The sequence below is a fragment of the Phalangium opilio genome, unplaced genomic scaffold (assembly GCF_054372755.1).
Source record: "Phalangium opilio isolate 3A_F unplaced genomic scaffold, DU_Popi_V2 ptg000019l_1, whole genome shotgun sequence".
Taxonomy (NCBI): domain Eukaryota; kingdom Metazoa; phylum Arthropoda; class Arachnida; order Opiliones; family Phalangiidae; genus Phalangium; species Phalangium opilio.
In genome coordinates, this window is record NW_028324152.1 from 6,081,426 (window position 1) to 6,094,997 (window position 13,572).

The following is a 13,572-nucleotide window of genomic DNA, read 5'->3' on the forward strand; positions in this document are numbered from 1 at the left end:
ACCTTCATCTTTTTAAGACAATAACAAAAAGAAAATATGTTTGCTCTTTTCATATCTATTGGAATTTAAAAGAGGAAAAAAAGTGAAAAAGCCAACGGCACACAGTGTTCCTAACTGGTCTCCCTCCCAAGTACCGACTGCGCTCGACGCTGCTTAACTTCGGTGATCGGACGAGAACCGGTGTTTTCAGCGGGATATGGCCGTTGGCGAGAGTGCTAGTTAATAATTCGAATTTAAATTAAGTGCGACAAATTAGCCTTCATCTTTTAAAAACAATAACAAATAGAAAATATGTTTGCTTTTTTCATATCTATTGGAATTTAAAAGAGGAAAAAAAGTGAAAAAGCCAACGGCACGCAGTAATCATAAGTGGTCTCCCTCCCAAGTACTGACTGCGCTCGACACTGCTTAACTTCGGTGATCGGACGAGAACCGGTGTATTCAGCGTGACATGGCCGTTGCCGAGAGTCCTAGTTAATAATTTGAATTTAATTATCCTTCCTCTTATAAAACAATAACAAAAAGAAGGTATGTTTGCTTTTTTCATATCTGGTGGATTTCAAAAGAGGAAACAAAAAGGAAAAAGCGAACGGCACGCAGTGTTCCCAAGTACTCGCTGCGCTCGACGCTGCTTAACTTCCGTGATCGGACGAAAACCGGTGTTTTCAGCGTGATATGGCCGTTGCTGAGAGTGCTAGTTAATAATTCGAATTTAAATTAAGTGAGAGAAATTAACCTTCATCTTTTTAAAACAATAACAAAAAGAAAATATGTTTCCTTTTTTGAAATCCATTGGAATTTAAAAGAGAAAAAAAAGAGAAAAAGCCAACGGCACGCACTGTTCCTATTTGGTCTCCCTCCCAAGTACCGACTGCGCTCGACGCTGCTTAACTTCGGTGATCGGACGAGAACCGGTGTTTTCAGCGGGATATGGCCGTTGCCGAGAGTGCTAGTTAATAATTCGAATTTAAATTAAGTGCGACAAATTAGCCTTCATCTTTTTAAAACAATAACAAATAGAAAATATGTTTGCTTTTTTCATATCTATTGGATTTAAAAGACAAAAAAAAAAAGTGAAAAAGCTAACGGCACGCAGTGTTCCTAAGTGGTCTCCCTCCCAAGTACTGACTGCGCTCGACGCTGCTTAACTTCAGTGATCCGACGAGAACCGGTGTTTTCAGCGTGATATGGCCGTTGCCGAGAGTGCTACTTAATAATTTGAATTTAATTAACCTTCATCTTTATAAAACAATAACAAAAAGAAGATATGTTTGCTTTTTTCATTTCTGGTGGAATTTAAAAGAGGAAACAAAAAGGAAAAAGCCAACGGCACGCAGTGTTCCCAAGTACTAAGTGCAGTCGACGCTGCTTAACTTCGGTGATCGGACGAGAACCGGTGTTTTCAGCGTGATATGGCCGTTGCTGAGAGTGCTAGCTAATAATTCGAATTTAAATTAAGTGAGACAAATTAACCTTCATCTTTTTAAAACAATAACAAAAAGAAAATATGTTTCCTTTTTTGAAATCCATTGGAATTTAAAAGAGGAAAAAAAGAGAAAAAGCCAACGGCACGCACTGTTCCTAAGTGGTCTCCCTCCCAAGTACTGACTTCGCTCGACGCTGCTTAACTGCGGTGATCGGACGAGAACCGGTGTTCTCAGCGTAATATGGCATTGCCGAGAGTGCTACTTAATAATTTGAATTTAATTAACCTTCATCTTTATAAAACAATAACAAAAAGAAGATATGTTTGGTTTTTTCATATCTGGTGGAATTTAAAAGAGGAAACAGAAAGGAAAAAGCCAACGGCACGCAGTGTTCCCAAGTACTGACTGCGCTAGACGCTGCTTAACTTCGGTGATCGGACGAGAACCGGTGTTTTCAGCGTGATATGAGCCCACCCGTGAGAGGTGTTGTGGGGTGTCAGATGTAGCGTAAAATGTCAAAACGTTTCCACAATACGTGACAACCATTTAATTTCTGAGCTTCCGTAGCTCAATGGTTAGCGCGTTCGGCTGTTAACCAATAGGTTGGGTGTTCGAGCCCACCCGGGAGCGGTGTTGTGGGATCTCAAATGTATCGTAAAATGCCAAAGTTTCTCCACAATACCTGACGACCATTTAATTATTGGGCTTCCGTGGCGCAATGGTTAGCGCGTTCGGCTGTTAACCGAAAGGTTGGTGGTTCGAGCCCATCCGTGAGCGGTGTTGTGAGGTCTCAGATATGACGTAAAAAGTGAAAGTTTTTCCACAATACCTGACGAACATTTAAATTTTGGGCTTCCGTGGCGCAATGGTTAGTGCGTTCGGCTGTTAACCGAAAGGTTGGTGGTTCGAGCCCACCCGGGAGCGGTGTTGTGAGATCTCACATGTAACGTAAAAATCCAAAGTTTTTCCACAATACCTGACGAACATTTAATCTTTGGGCTTCCGTGTAGCAATGGTTAGCGCGTTCGGCTGTTAGCCGAAAGGCTTGGTGGTTCGAGCCCACCCGGGAGAGGTGTTGTGCGGTCTCAGATGTAGCGTAAAATGTCAAAACTTTTCCACAATACGTGACAACCATTTAATTTCTGAGCTTCCGTGGCGCAATGGTTAGCGCGTTCGGCTGTTAACCGAAAGGTTGGTGGTTCGAGCCCATCCGTGAGCGGTGTTGTGAGCTCTCAAATGTAACGTAAAAAGCCAAAGATTTTCCACAATACCTGACGACCATTTAATTTCTGAGCTTCCGTGGCGCAATGGTTAGCGCCGTCGGCTGTTTACCGAAAGGTTGGTGGTTCGAGCCCATCCGGGAGCGGTGTTGTGAGGTCTTAGATGTAACGTAAAAAGCCAAAGTTTTTCCACAATACGTGACGACCATTGAATTTTTGGGCTTCCGTGGCGCAAAGGTTAGCGCGTTCAGCTGTTAACCGAAAGGTTGGTGGTTTGAGCCCATCCGTGAGCGGTGTTGTGATATCTCAGATGTGACGTAAAAATTCAAAGTTTTTCCATAATACCTGACGACCATTTCATTTCTGAGCTTCCTTGGCTCCATTGTTAGCGCGTTCGGATGTTAACCAAAAGGTTGGTGGTTCGAGTCCACCCGGGAGCGTTGTTGTGAAGTCTAAAATGTAACGTAAAAAGCCAAATATCTTCCACAATACCTGACGACCATTTAACTTTTGGGCTTCCGTGGCGCAATGGTTAGCGCGTTCGGCTGTTAACTGAAAGGTTGGTGGTTCGAGCCCAACCGGGAGCGGTGTTGTGGGATCTCAAATGTATCGAAAAAAGCCTAAGTTTTTCCACAATACGTGACGACCATTGAATTTTTGGGCTTCCGTGGCGCAAAGGTTAGCGCGTTCGGCTGTAAGCCGAAAGGCTTGGTGGTTCGAGCCCACCCGGGAGAGGTGTTGTGTGGTCTCAGATGAAGCGTAAAATGTCAAAACTTTTCCACAGTACGTGACAACCATTTAATTTCTGAGCTTTCGTGGCTCAATGGTTAGCGCGTTCGGCTGTTAACCAATAGGTTTGTGGTTCGAGCCCACCCGGGAGCGGTGTTGTGGGATCTCAAATGTAACGTAAAAAGCCAAAGTTTTTCCACAATACCTGACGACCGTTTAATTTTTGAGCTTCCGTGGCGCAATGGTTAGCGCGTTCGGCTGTTAACCGAATGGTTGGTGGTTCGAGCCCACCCGGGAGCGGTGTTGTGGGATCTCAAATGTAACGTAAAAAGCCAAAGTTTTTCCACAATACCTGACGACCGTTTAATTTTGGGCTTCCGTGGTGCAATGGTTAGCGCGTTCGGCTGTTAACCAAAAGGTTAGTGGTTGGAGCCCACCCGGGAGCGGTGTTGTGAAGTCTCAAATGTAACGTAAAAAGCCAAAGTTTTTCCACAATACGTGACAACCATTGAATTTTTGGGCTTCCGTGGCGCAAAGGTTAGCGCGTTCGGCTGTTAACCGAAAGGTTGGTGGTTCGAGCCCATCCGTGAGCGGTGTTGTGAGCTCTCAGATGTGACGTAAAAATCCAAAGTTTTTCCACAATACCTGACGAAAATTTAATCTTTGGGCTTCCGTGGCGCAATGGTTAGCGCGTTCGGCTGTAAGCCGAAAGGCTTGGTGGTTCGAGCCCACCCGGGAGAGGTGTTGTGTGGTCTCAGATGAAGCGTAAAATGTCAAAACTTTTCCACAGTACGTGACAACCATTTAATTTCTGAGCTTTCGTGGCTCAATGGTTAGCGCGTTCGGCTGTTAACCAATAGGTTTGTGGTTCGAGCCCACCCGGGAGCGGTGTTGTGGGATCTCAAATGTAACGTAAAAAGCCAAAGTTTTTCCACAATACCTGACGACCGTTTAATTTTTGAGCTTCCGTGGCGCAATGGTTAGCGCGTTCGGCTGTTAACCGAATGGTTGGTGGTTCGAGCCCACCCGGGAGCGGTGTTGTAAGATCTCAAATGTAACGTAAAAAGTCATATTTTCTTTTTGTTAATGTTTTAAAAAGATGAAGGTTAATTTGTCTCACTTAATTTAAATTCGAATTATTAACTAGCACTCTCGGGAACGGCCATATCACGCTGAAAACATCGGTTCTCGTCCGATCACCAAAGTTAAGCAGCGTCGAGCGCAGTCAGTACTTGGAAACACTGCGTGCCGTTGGCTTTTTCCTTTTTGTTTCCTCTTTTAAATTCCAGCAGATATGAAAAAAGCAAACATATTTTCTTTTTGTTATTTATTTATTTATAAAGATGAAGGTTAATAAAATTCAAATTATTAACTAGCACTCTCGGCAACGGCCATATCACGCTGAAAACACCGGTTCTCGTCCGATCACCGAAGTTAAGCAGCGTCTAGCGCAGTCAGTACTTGGGAACACTGCGAGCCGTTGGCTTTTTCCTTTCTGTTTCCTCTTTTAAATTCCACCAGATATGAAAAAACCAAACATATCTTCTTTTTGTTATTGTTTTATAAAGATGAAGGTTAATTAAATTCAAATTATTAAGTAGCACTCTCGGCAACGGCCATATCACGCTGAAAACACCGGTTCTCGTCCGATCACCGAAGTTAAGCAGCGTCGAGCGCAGTCAGTACTTGGGAGGGAGACCACTTAGGAACACTGCGTGCCGTTGGCTTTTTCACTTTTTTTTCCTCTTTTAAATTCCAATAGATATGAAAAGAGCAAACATTTTCTTTTTGTTATTGTTTTAAAAATATGAAGGTTAATTTGTCTCACTCAATTTAAATTCGATTTATTAACTAGCACTCTCGGCAACGGCCATATCACGCTGAAAACACCGGTTCTCGTCCGATCACCGAAGTTAAGTAGCGTCGAGCGCAGTCAGTACTTGGGAACACTGCGTGTCTTTGGCTTTTCCTTTTTGTTTCCTCTTTTAAATTCCACCAGATATGAAAAATCCAAACATATGTTCTTTTTGTTATTGTTTTATAAATATGAAGGTTAATTAAATTCGAATTATTAAGTAGCACTCTCGGCAATGCCATATCACGCTGAGAACACCGGTTCTCGTCCGATCACCGCAGTTAAGCAGCGTCGAGCGAAGTCAGTACTTGGGAGGGAGATCACTTAGGAACAGTGCGTGCCGTTGGCTTTTTCTCTTTTTTTCCTCTTTTAAATTCCAATGGATTTCAAAAAAGTAAACATATTTTCTTTTTGTTATTGTTTTAAAAAGATGAAGGTTAATTTGTCTCACTTAATTTAAATTCGAATTATTAACTAGCACTCTCGGCAACGGCCATATCACGCTGAAAACACCGGTTCTCGTCCGATCACGGAAGTTAAGCAGCGTCGAGCGCAGCGAGTACTTGGGAACACTGCGTGACGTTCGCTTTTTCCTTTTTGTTTCCTCTTGTTAAAATCCACCAGATATGAAAAAAGCAAACATACCTTCTTTTTGTTATTGTTTTATAAGAGGAAGGATAATTAAATTCAAATTATTAACTAGGACTCTCGGCAACGGCCATGTCACGCTGAATACACCGGTTCTCGTCCGATCACCGAAGTTAAGCAGCGTCGAGCGCAGTCAGTACTTGGGAGGGAGACCACTTAGGAACACTGCGTGCCGTTGGCTTTTTCACTTTTTTTCCTCTTTTAAATTCCAATAGATATGAAAAAAGCAAACATATTTTCTATTTGTTATTGTTTTAAAAAGATGAAGGTTAATTTGTCGCACTTAATTTAAATTCGAATTATTAACTAGCACTCTCGGCAACGGCCATATCCCGCTGAAAACACCGGTTCTCGTCCGATCACCGAAGTTAAGCAGCGTCGAGCGCAGTCAGTACTTGGGAGGGAGACCAGTTAGGAACACTGTGTGCCGTTGGCTTTTTCACTTTTTTTTCCTCTTTTAAATTCCAATAGATATGAAAAGAGCAAACATATTTTCTTTTTGTTATTGTTTTAAAAAGATGAAGGTTAATTTGTCTCACTTAATTTAAATTCGAATTATTAACTAGCACTCTCGGCAACGGCCATATCACGCTGAGAACACCGGTTCTCGTCCGATCACCGAAGTTAAGCAGCGTCGAGCGAAGTCAGTACTTGGGAGGGAGACCACTTAGGAACAGTGCGTGCCGTTGGCTTTTTCTCTTTTTTTCCTCTTTTAAATTCCAATGGATTTCAAAAAAGGAAACATATTTTCTTTTTGTTATTGTTTTAAAAAGATGAAGGTTAATTTGTCTCACTTAATTTAAATTCGAATTATTAACTAGCACTCTCGGCAACGGCCATATCACGCTGAAAACACCGGTTCTCGTCCGATCACGGAAGTTAAGCAGCGTCGAGCGCAGCGAGTACTTGGGAACACTGCGTGCCGATCGCTTTTTCCTTTTTGTTTCCTCTTTTAAAATCCACCAGATATGATAAAAGCAAACATACCTTCTTTTTGTTATTGTTTTATATGAGGAAGGATAATTAAATTCAAATTATTAACTAGGACTCTCGGCAACGGCCATGTCACGCTGAATACACCGGTTCTCGTCCGATCACCGAAGTTAAGCAGCGTCGAGAGCAGTCAGTACTTGGGAGGGAGACCACTTAGGAACACTGCGTGCCGTTGGCTTTTTCACTTTTTTTCCTTTTTTAAATTCCAATAGATATGAAAAAAGCAAACATATTTTCTATTTGTTATTGTTTTAAAAAGATGAAGGTTAATTTGTCGCACTTAATTTAAATTCGAATTATTAACTAGCACTCTCGGCAACGGCCATATCCCGCTGAAAACACCGGTTCTCGTCCGATCACCGAAGTTAAGAAGCGTCGAGCGCAGTCAGTACTTGGGAGGCAGACCAGTTAGGAACACTGTGTGCCGTTGGCTTTTTCACTTTTTTTTCCTCTTTTAAATTCCAATAGATATGAAAAGAGCAAACATATTTTCTTTTTGTTATTGTTTTAAAAAGATGAAGGTTAATTTGTCTCACTTAATTTAAATTCGAATTATTAACTAGCACTCTCGGCAACGGCCATATCACGCTGAGAACACCGGTTCTCGTCCGATCACCGAAGTTAAGCAGCGTCGAGCGAAGTCAGTACTTGGGAGGGAGACCACTTAGGAACAGTGCGTGCCGTTGGCTTTTTCTCTTTTTTTCCTCTTTTAAATTCCAATGGATTTCAAAAAAGGAAACATATTTTCTTTTTGTTATTGTTTTAAAAAGATGAAGGTTAATTTGTCTCACTTAATTTAAATTCGAATTATTAACTAGCACTCTCGGCAACGGCCATATCACGCTGAAAACACCGGTTCTCGTCCGATCACGGAAGTTAAGCAGCGTCGAGCGCAGCGAGTACTTGGGAACACTGCGTGCCGATCGCTTTTTCCTTTTTGTTTCCTCTTTTAAAATCCACCAGATATGATAAAAGCAAACATACCTTCTTTTTGTTATTGTTTTATAAGAGGAAGGATAATTAAATTCAAATTATTAACTAGGACTCTCGGCAACGGCCATGTCACGCTGAATACACCGGTTCTCGTCCGATCACCGAAGTTAAGCAGCGTCGAGAGCAGTCAGTACTTGGGAGGGAGACCACTTAGGAACACTGCGTGCCGTTGGCTTTTTCACTTTTTTTCCTTTTTTAAATTCCAATAGATATGAAAAAAGCAAACATATTTTCTATTTGTTATTGTTTTAAAAAGATGAAGGTTAATTTGTCGCACTTAATTTAAATTCGAATTATTAACTAGCACTCTCGGCAACGGCCATATCCCGCTGAAAAAACCGGTTCTCGTCCGATCACCGAAGTTAAGAAGCGTCGAGCGCAGTCAGTACTTGGGAGGGAGACCAGTTAGGAACACTGTGTGCCGTTGGCTTTTTCACTTTTTTTCCTCTTTTAAATTCCAATAGATATGAAAAGAGCAAACATATTTTCTTTTTGTTATTGTTTTAAAAAGATGGTTAATTTGTCTCACTTAATTTAAATTCGAATTATTAACTAGCACTCTCGGCAACGGCCATATTACGCTGAGAACACCGGTTCTCGTCCGATCACCGAAGTTAAGCAGCGTCGAGCGAAGTCAGTACTTGGGAGGGAGACCACTTAGGAACAGTGCGTGCCGTTGGCTTTTTCTCTTTTTTTCCTCTTTTAAATTCCAATGGATTTCAAAAAAGGAAACATATTTTCTTTTTGTTATTGTTTTAAAAAGATGAAGGTTAATTTGTCTCACTTAATTTAAATTCGAATTATTAACTAGCACTCTCGGCAACGGCCATATCACGCTGAAAACACCGGTTCTCGTCCGATCACGGAAGTTAAGCAGCGTCGAGCGCAGCGAGTACTTGGGAACACTGCGTGCCGATCGCTTTTTCCTTTTTGTTTCCTCTTTTAAAATCCACCAGATATGATAAAAGCAAACATACCTTCTATTTGTTATTGTTTTATAAGAGGAAGGATAATTAAATTCAAATTATTAACTAGGACTCTCGGCAACGGCCATGTCACGCTGAATACACCGGTTCTCGTCCGATCACCGAAGTTAAGCAGCGTCGAGAGCAGTCAGTACTTGGGAGGGAGACCACTTAGGAACACTGCGTGCCGTTGGCTTTTTCACTTTTTTTCCTTTTTTAAATTCCAATAGATATGAAAAAAGCAAACATATTTTCTATTTGTTATTGTTTTAAAAAGATGAAGGTTAATTTGTCGCACTTAATTTAAATTCGAATTATTAACTAGCACTCTCGGCAACGGCCATATCCCGCTGAAAAAACCGGTTCTCGTCCGATCACCGAAGTTAAGAAGCGTCGAGCGCAGTCAGTACTTGGGAGGGAGACCAGTTAGGAACACTGTGTGCCGTTGGCTTTTTCACTTTTTTTTCCTCTTTTAAATTCCAATAGATATGAAAAGAGCAAACATATTTTCTTTTTGTTATTGTTTTAAAAAGATGAAGGTTAATTTGTCTCACTTAATTTAAATTCGAATTATTAACTAGCACTCTCGGCAACGGCCATATCACGCTGAGAACACCGGTTCTCGTCCGATCACCGAAGTTAAGCAGCGTCGAGCGAAGTCAGTACTTGGGAGGGAGACCACTTAGGAACAGTGCGTGCCGTTGGCTTTTTCTCTTTTTTTCCTCTTTTAAATTCCAATGGATTTCAAAAAAGGAAACATATTTTCTTTTTGTTATTGTTTTAAAAAGATGAAGGTTAATTTGTCTCACTTAATTTAAATTCGAATTATTAACTAGCACTCTCGGCAACGGCCATATCACGCTGAAAACACCGGTTCTCGTCCGATCACGGAAGTTAAGCAGCGTCGAGCGCAGCGAGTACTTGGGAACACTGCGTGCCGTTCGCTTTTTCCTTTTTGTTTTCTCTTGTTAAAATCCACCAGATATGAAAAAAGCAAACATACCTTCTTTTTGTTATTGTTTTATAAGAGGAAGGATAATTAAATTCAAATTATTAACTAGGACTCTCGGCAACGGCCATGTCACGCGGAATACACCGGTTCTCGTACGATCACCGAAGTTAAGCAGCGTCGAGCGCAGTCAGTACTTGGGAGGGAGACCACTTAGGAACACTGCGTGCCGTTGGCTTTTTCACTTTTTTTCCTCTTTTAAATTCCAATAGATATGAAAAAAGCAAACATATTTTCTATTTGTTATTGTTTTAAAAAGATGAAGGTTAATTTGTCGCACTTAATTTAAATTCGAATTATTAACTAGCACTCTCGGCAACGGCCATATCCCGCTGAAAACACCGGTTCTCGTCCGATCACCGAAGTTAAGCAGCGTCGAGCGCAGTCAGTACTTGGGAGGGAGACCAGTTAGGAACACTGTGTGCCGTTGGCTTTTTCACTTTTTTTTCCTCTTTTAAATTCCAATAGATATGAAAAGAGCAAACATATTTTCTTTTTGTTATTGTTTTAAAAAGATGAAGGTTAATTTGTCTCACTTAATTTAAATTCGAATTATTAACTAGCACTCTCGGCAACGGCCATATCACGCTGAGAACACCGGTTCTCGTCCGATCACCGAAGTTAAGCAGCGTCGAGCGAAGTCAGTACTTGGGAGGGAGACCACTTAGGAACAGTGCGTGCCGTTGGCTTTTTCTCTTTTTTTCCTCTTTTAAATTCCAATGGATTTCAAAAAAGGAAACATATTTTCTTTTTGTTATTGTTTTAAAAAGATGAAGGTTAATTTGTCTCACTTAATTTAAATTCGAATTATTAACTAGCACTCTCGGCAACGGCCATATCACGCTGAAAACACCGGTTCTCGTCCGATCACGGAAGTTAAACAGCGTCGAGCGCAGCGAGTACTTGGGAACACTGCGTGCCGTTCGCTTTTTCCTTTTTGTTTCCTCTTGTTAAAATCCACCAGATATGAAAAAAGCAAACATACCTTCTTTTTGTTATTGTTTTATAAGAGGAAGGATAATTAAATTCAAATTATTAACTAGGACTCTCGGCAACGGCCATGTCACGCGGAATACACCGGTTCTCGTCCGATCACCGAAGTTAAGCAGCGTCGAGCGCAGTCAGTACTTGGGAGGGAGACCACTTAGGAACACTGCGTGCCGTTGGCTTTTTCACTTTTTTTCCTCTTTTAAATTCCAATAGATATGAAAAAAGCAAACATATTTTCTATTTGTTATTGTTTTAAAAAGATGAAGGTTAATTTGTCGCACTTAATTTAAATTCGAATTATTAACTAGCACTCTCGGCAACGGCCATATCCCGCTGAAAACACCGGTTCTCGTCCGATCACCGAAGTTAAGAAGCGTCGAGCGCAGTCAGTACTTGGGAGGGAGACCAGTTAGGAACACTGTGTGCCGTTGGCTTTTTCACTTTTTTTTCCTCTTTTAAATTCCAATAGATATGAAAAGAGCAAACATATTTTCTTTTTGTTATTGTTTTAAAAAGATGAAGGTTAATTTGTCTCACTTAATTTAAATTCGAATTATTAACTAGCACTCTCGGCAACGGCCATATCACGCTGAGAACACCGGTTCTCGTCCGATCACCGAAGTTAAGCAGCGTCGAGCGAAGTCAGTACTTGGGAGGAAGACCACTTAGGAACAGTGCGTGCCGTTGGCTTTTTCTCTTTTTTTCCTCTTTTAAATTCCAATGGATTTCAAAAAAGGAAACATATTTTCTTTTTGTTATTGTTTTAAAAAGATGAAGGTTAATTTGTCTCACTTAATTTAAATTCGAATTATTAACTAGCACTCTCGGCAACGGCCATATCACGCTGAGAACACCGGTTCTCGTCCGATCACCGAAGTTAAGCAGCGTCGAGCGAAGTCAGTACTTGAAGGGAGACCACTTAAAAACAGTGCGTGCCGTTGGCTTTTTCTCTTTTTTTCCTCTTTTAAATTCCAATGGATTTCAAAAAAGGAAACATATTTTCTTTTTGTTATTGTTTTAAAAAGATGAAGGTTAATTTGTCTCACTTAATTTAAATTCGAATTATTAACTAGCACTCTCGGCAACGGCCATATCACGCTGAGAACACCGGTTCTCGTCCGATCACCGAAGTTAAGCAGCGTCGAGCGAAGTCAGTACTTGAAGGGAGACCACTTAAAAACAGTGCGTGCCGTTGGCTTTTTCTCTTTTTTTCCTCTTTTAAATTCCAATGGATTTCAAAAAAGGAAACATATTTTCTTTTTGTTATTGTTTTAAAAAGATGAAGGTTAATTTGTCTCACTTAATTTAAATTCGAATTATTAACTAGCACTCTCGGCAACGGCCATATCACGCTGAAAACACCGGTTCTCGTCCGATCACGGAAGTTAAGCAGCGTCGAGCGCAGCGAGTACTTGGGAACACTGCGTGCCGTTCGCTTTTTCCTTTTTGTTTTCTCTTGTTAAAATCCACCAGATATGAAAAAAGCAAACATACCTTCTTTTTGTTATTGTTTTATAAGAGGAAGGATAATTAAATTCAAATTATTAACTAGGACTCTCGGCAACGGCCATGTCACGCGGAATACACCGGTTCTCGTACGATCACCGAAGTTAAGCAGCGTCGAGCGCAGTCAGTACTTGGGAGGGAGACCACTTAGGAACACTGCGTGCCGTTGGCTTTTTCACTTTTTTTCCTCTTTTAAATTCCAATAGATATGAAAAAAGCAAACATATTTTCTATTTGTTATTGTTTTAAAAAGATGAAGGTTAATTTGTCGCAATTAATTTAAATTCGAATTATTAACTAGCACTCTCGGCAACGGCCATATCCCGCTGAAAACACCGGTTCTCGTCCGATCACCGAAGTTAAGCAGCGTCGAGCGCAGTCAGTACTTGGGAGGGAGACCAGTTAGGAACACTGTGTGCCGTTGGCTTTTTCACTTTTTTTTCCTCTTTTAAATTCCAATAGATATGAAAAGAGCAAACATATTTTCTTTTTGTTATTGTTTTAAAAAGATGAAGGTTAATTTGTCTCACTTAATTTAAATTCGAATTATTAACTAGCACTCTCGGCAACGGCCATATCACGCTGAGAACACCGGTTCTCGTCCGATCACCGAAGTTAAGCAGCGTCGAGCGAAGTCAGTACTTGGGAGGGAGACCACTTAGGAACAGTGCGTGCCGTTGGCTTTTTCTCTTTTTTTCCTCTTTTAAATTCCAATGGATTTCAAAAAAGGAAACATATTTTCTTTTTGTTATTGTTTTAAAAAGATGAAGGTTAATTTGTCTCACTTAATTTAAATTCGAATTATTAACTAGCACTCTCGGCAACGGCCATATCACGCTGAAAACACCGGTTCTCGTCCGATCACGGAAGTTAAACAGCGTCGAGCGCAGCGAGTACTTGGGAACACTGCGTGCCGTTCGCTTTTTCCTTTTTGTTTCCTCTTGTTAAAATCCACCAGATATGAAAAAAGCAAACATACCTTCTTTTTGTTATTGTTTTATAAGAGGAAGGATAATTAAATTCAAATTATTAACTAGGACTCTCGGCAACGGCCATGTCACGCGGAATACACCGGTTCTCGTCCGATCACCGAAGTTAAGCAGCGTCGAGCGCAGTCAGTACTTGGGAGGGAGACCACTTAGGAACACTGCGTGCCGTTGGCTTTTTCACTTTTTTTCCTCTTTTAAATTCCAATAGATATGAAAAAAGCAAACATATTTTCTATTTGTAATTGTTT

At 41.0% G+C, this 13,572-nt stretch overlaps 9 non-coding genes and 24 pseudogenes across 9 annotated transcripts; 28 read left to right on the top strand and 5 right to left on the bottom strand.

Moving 5' to 3' along the window:
- Positions 1-89: 89 nt before the first annotated feature.
- On the bottom strand, positions 90-208 carry LOC149700844 (5S ribosomal RNA). The gene has a single exon (XR_016382253.1). It is a non-coding gene; the product is annotated as a 5S ribosomal RNA (ribosomal RNA).
- Positions 209-344: 136 nt separating this feature from the next.
- LOC149700845 (5S ribosomal RNA) lies at positions 345-463 on the bottom strand (annotated as a pseudogene).
- A 360-nt stretch (positions 464-823) lies between these two features.
- On the bottom strand, positions 824-942 carry LOC149700846 (5S ribosomal RNA; annotated as a pseudogene).
- Positions 943-1,080: 138 nt separating this feature from the next.
- Positions 1,081-1,199, bottom strand: LOC149700847 (5S ribosomal RNA; annotated as a pseudogene).
- A 361-nt stretch (positions 1,200-1,560) lies between these two features.
- LOC149700848 (5S ribosomal RNA) lies at positions 1,561-1,678 on the bottom strand (annotated as a pseudogene).
- Positions 1,679-4,043: 2,365 nt separating this feature from the next.
- Positions 4,044-4,117, top strand: TRNAY-GUA (transfer RNA tyrosine (anticodon GUA)). The gene has a single exon. It is a non-coding gene; the product is annotated as a tRNA-Tyr (tRNA).
- A 642-nt stretch (positions 4,118-4,759) lies between these two features.
- On the top strand, positions 4,760-4,862 carry LOC149700850 (5S ribosomal RNA; annotated as a pseudogene).
- A 122-nt stretch (positions 4,863-4,984) lies between these two features.
- LOC149700851 (5S ribosomal RNA) lies at positions 4,985-5,103 on the top strand. Its single transcript, XR_016382397.1, has one exon. It is a non-coding gene; the product is annotated as a 5S ribosomal RNA (ribosomal RNA).
- Positions 5,104-5,462: 359 nt separating this feature from the next.
- Positions 5,463-5,580, top strand: LOC149700852 (5S ribosomal RNA; annotated as a pseudogene).
- A 361-nt stretch (positions 5,581-5,941) lies between these two features.
- LOC149700853 (5S ribosomal RNA) lies at positions 5,942-6,060 on the top strand. Its single transcript, XR_016382179.1, has one exon. It is a non-coding gene; the product is annotated as a 5S ribosomal RNA (ribosomal RNA).
- Positions 6,061-6,196: 136 nt separating this feature from the next.
- LOC149700854 (5S ribosomal RNA) lies at positions 6,197-6,315 on the top strand (annotated as a pseudogene).
- A 137-nt stretch (positions 6,316-6,452) lies between these two features.
- On the top strand, positions 6,453-6,571 carry LOC149700855 (5S ribosomal RNA). Its single transcript, XR_016382340.1, has one exon. It is a non-coding gene; the product is annotated as a 5S ribosomal RNA (ribosomal RNA).
- Positions 6,572-6,931: 360 nt separating this feature from the next.
- On the top strand, positions 6,932-7,050 carry LOC149700856 (5S ribosomal RNA; annotated as a pseudogene).
- Positions 7,051-7,186: 136 nt separating this feature from the next.
- LOC149700857 (5S ribosomal RNA) lies at positions 7,187-7,305 on the top strand (annotated as a pseudogene).
- Positions 7,306-7,442: 137 nt separating this feature from the next.
- Positions 7,443-7,561, top strand: LOC149700858 (5S ribosomal RNA). Its single transcript, XR_016382342.1, has one exon. It is a non-coding gene; the product is annotated as a 5S ribosomal RNA (ribosomal RNA).
- A 360-nt stretch (positions 7,562-7,921) lies between these two features.
- On the top strand, positions 7,922-8,040 carry LOC149700859 (5S ribosomal RNA; annotated as a pseudogene).
- A 136-nt stretch (positions 8,041-8,176) lies between these two features.
- LOC149700860 (5S ribosomal RNA) lies at positions 8,177-8,295 on the top strand (annotated as a pseudogene).
- A 133-nt stretch (positions 8,296-8,428) lies between these two features.
- LOC149700861 (5S ribosomal RNA) lies at positions 8,429-8,547 on the top strand (annotated as a pseudogene).
- A 360-nt stretch (positions 8,548-8,907) lies between these two features.
- Positions 8,908-9,026, top strand: LOC149700862 (5S ribosomal RNA; annotated as a pseudogene).
- Positions 9,027-9,162: 136 nt separating this feature from the next.
- On the top strand, positions 9,163-9,281 carry LOC149700863 (5S ribosomal RNA; annotated as a pseudogene).
- A 137-nt stretch (positions 9,282-9,418) lies between these two features.
- LOC149700864 (5S ribosomal RNA) lies at positions 9,419-9,537 on the top strand. Its single transcript, XR_016382343.1, has one exon. It is a non-coding gene; the product is annotated as a 5S ribosomal RNA (ribosomal RNA).
- A 361-nt stretch (positions 9,538-9,898) lies between these two features.
- On the top strand, positions 9,899-10,017 carry LOC149700865 (5S ribosomal RNA; annotated as a pseudogene).
- A 136-nt stretch (positions 10,018-10,153) lies between these two features.
- Positions 10,154-10,272, top strand: LOC149700866 (5S ribosomal RNA; annotated as a pseudogene).
- A 137-nt stretch (positions 10,273-10,409) lies between these two features.
- LOC149700867 (5S ribosomal RNA) lies at positions 10,410-10,528 on the top strand. Its single transcript, XR_016382344.1, has one exon. It is a non-coding gene; the product is annotated as a 5S ribosomal RNA (ribosomal RNA).
- A 361-nt stretch (positions 10,529-10,889) lies between these two features.
- Positions 10,890-11,008, top strand: LOC149700868 (5S ribosomal RNA; annotated as a pseudogene).
- Positions 11,009-11,144: 136 nt separating this feature from the next.
- On the top strand, positions 11,145-11,263 carry LOC149700869 (5S ribosomal RNA; annotated as a pseudogene).
- A 137-nt stretch (positions 11,264-11,400) lies between these two features.
- LOC149700870 (5S ribosomal RNA) lies at positions 11,401-11,519 on the top strand (annotated as a pseudogene).
- A 136-nt stretch (positions 11,520-11,655) lies between these two features.
- On the top strand, positions 11,656-11,773 carry LOC149700871 (5S ribosomal RNA; annotated as a pseudogene).
- Positions 11,774-11,909: 136 nt separating this feature from the next.
- On the top strand, positions 11,910-12,027 carry LOC149700872 (5S ribosomal RNA; annotated as a pseudogene).
- Positions 12,028-12,388: 361 nt separating this feature from the next.
- On the top strand, positions 12,389-12,507 carry LOC149700873 (5S ribosomal RNA; annotated as a pseudogene).
- A 136-nt stretch (positions 12,508-12,643) lies between these two features.
- On the top strand, positions 12,644-12,762 carry LOC149700874 (5S ribosomal RNA; annotated as a pseudogene).
- Positions 12,763-12,899: 137 nt separating this feature from the next.
- LOC149700875 (5S ribosomal RNA) lies at positions 12,900-13,018 on the top strand. Its single transcript, XR_016382345.1, has one exon. It is a non-coding gene; the product is annotated as a 5S ribosomal RNA (ribosomal RNA).
- Positions 13,019-13,379: 361 nt separating this feature from the next.
- Positions 13,380-13,498, top strand: LOC149700876 (5S ribosomal RNA; annotated as a pseudogene).
- The last annotated feature ends 74 nt before the right edge of the window (positions 13,499-13,572 follow it).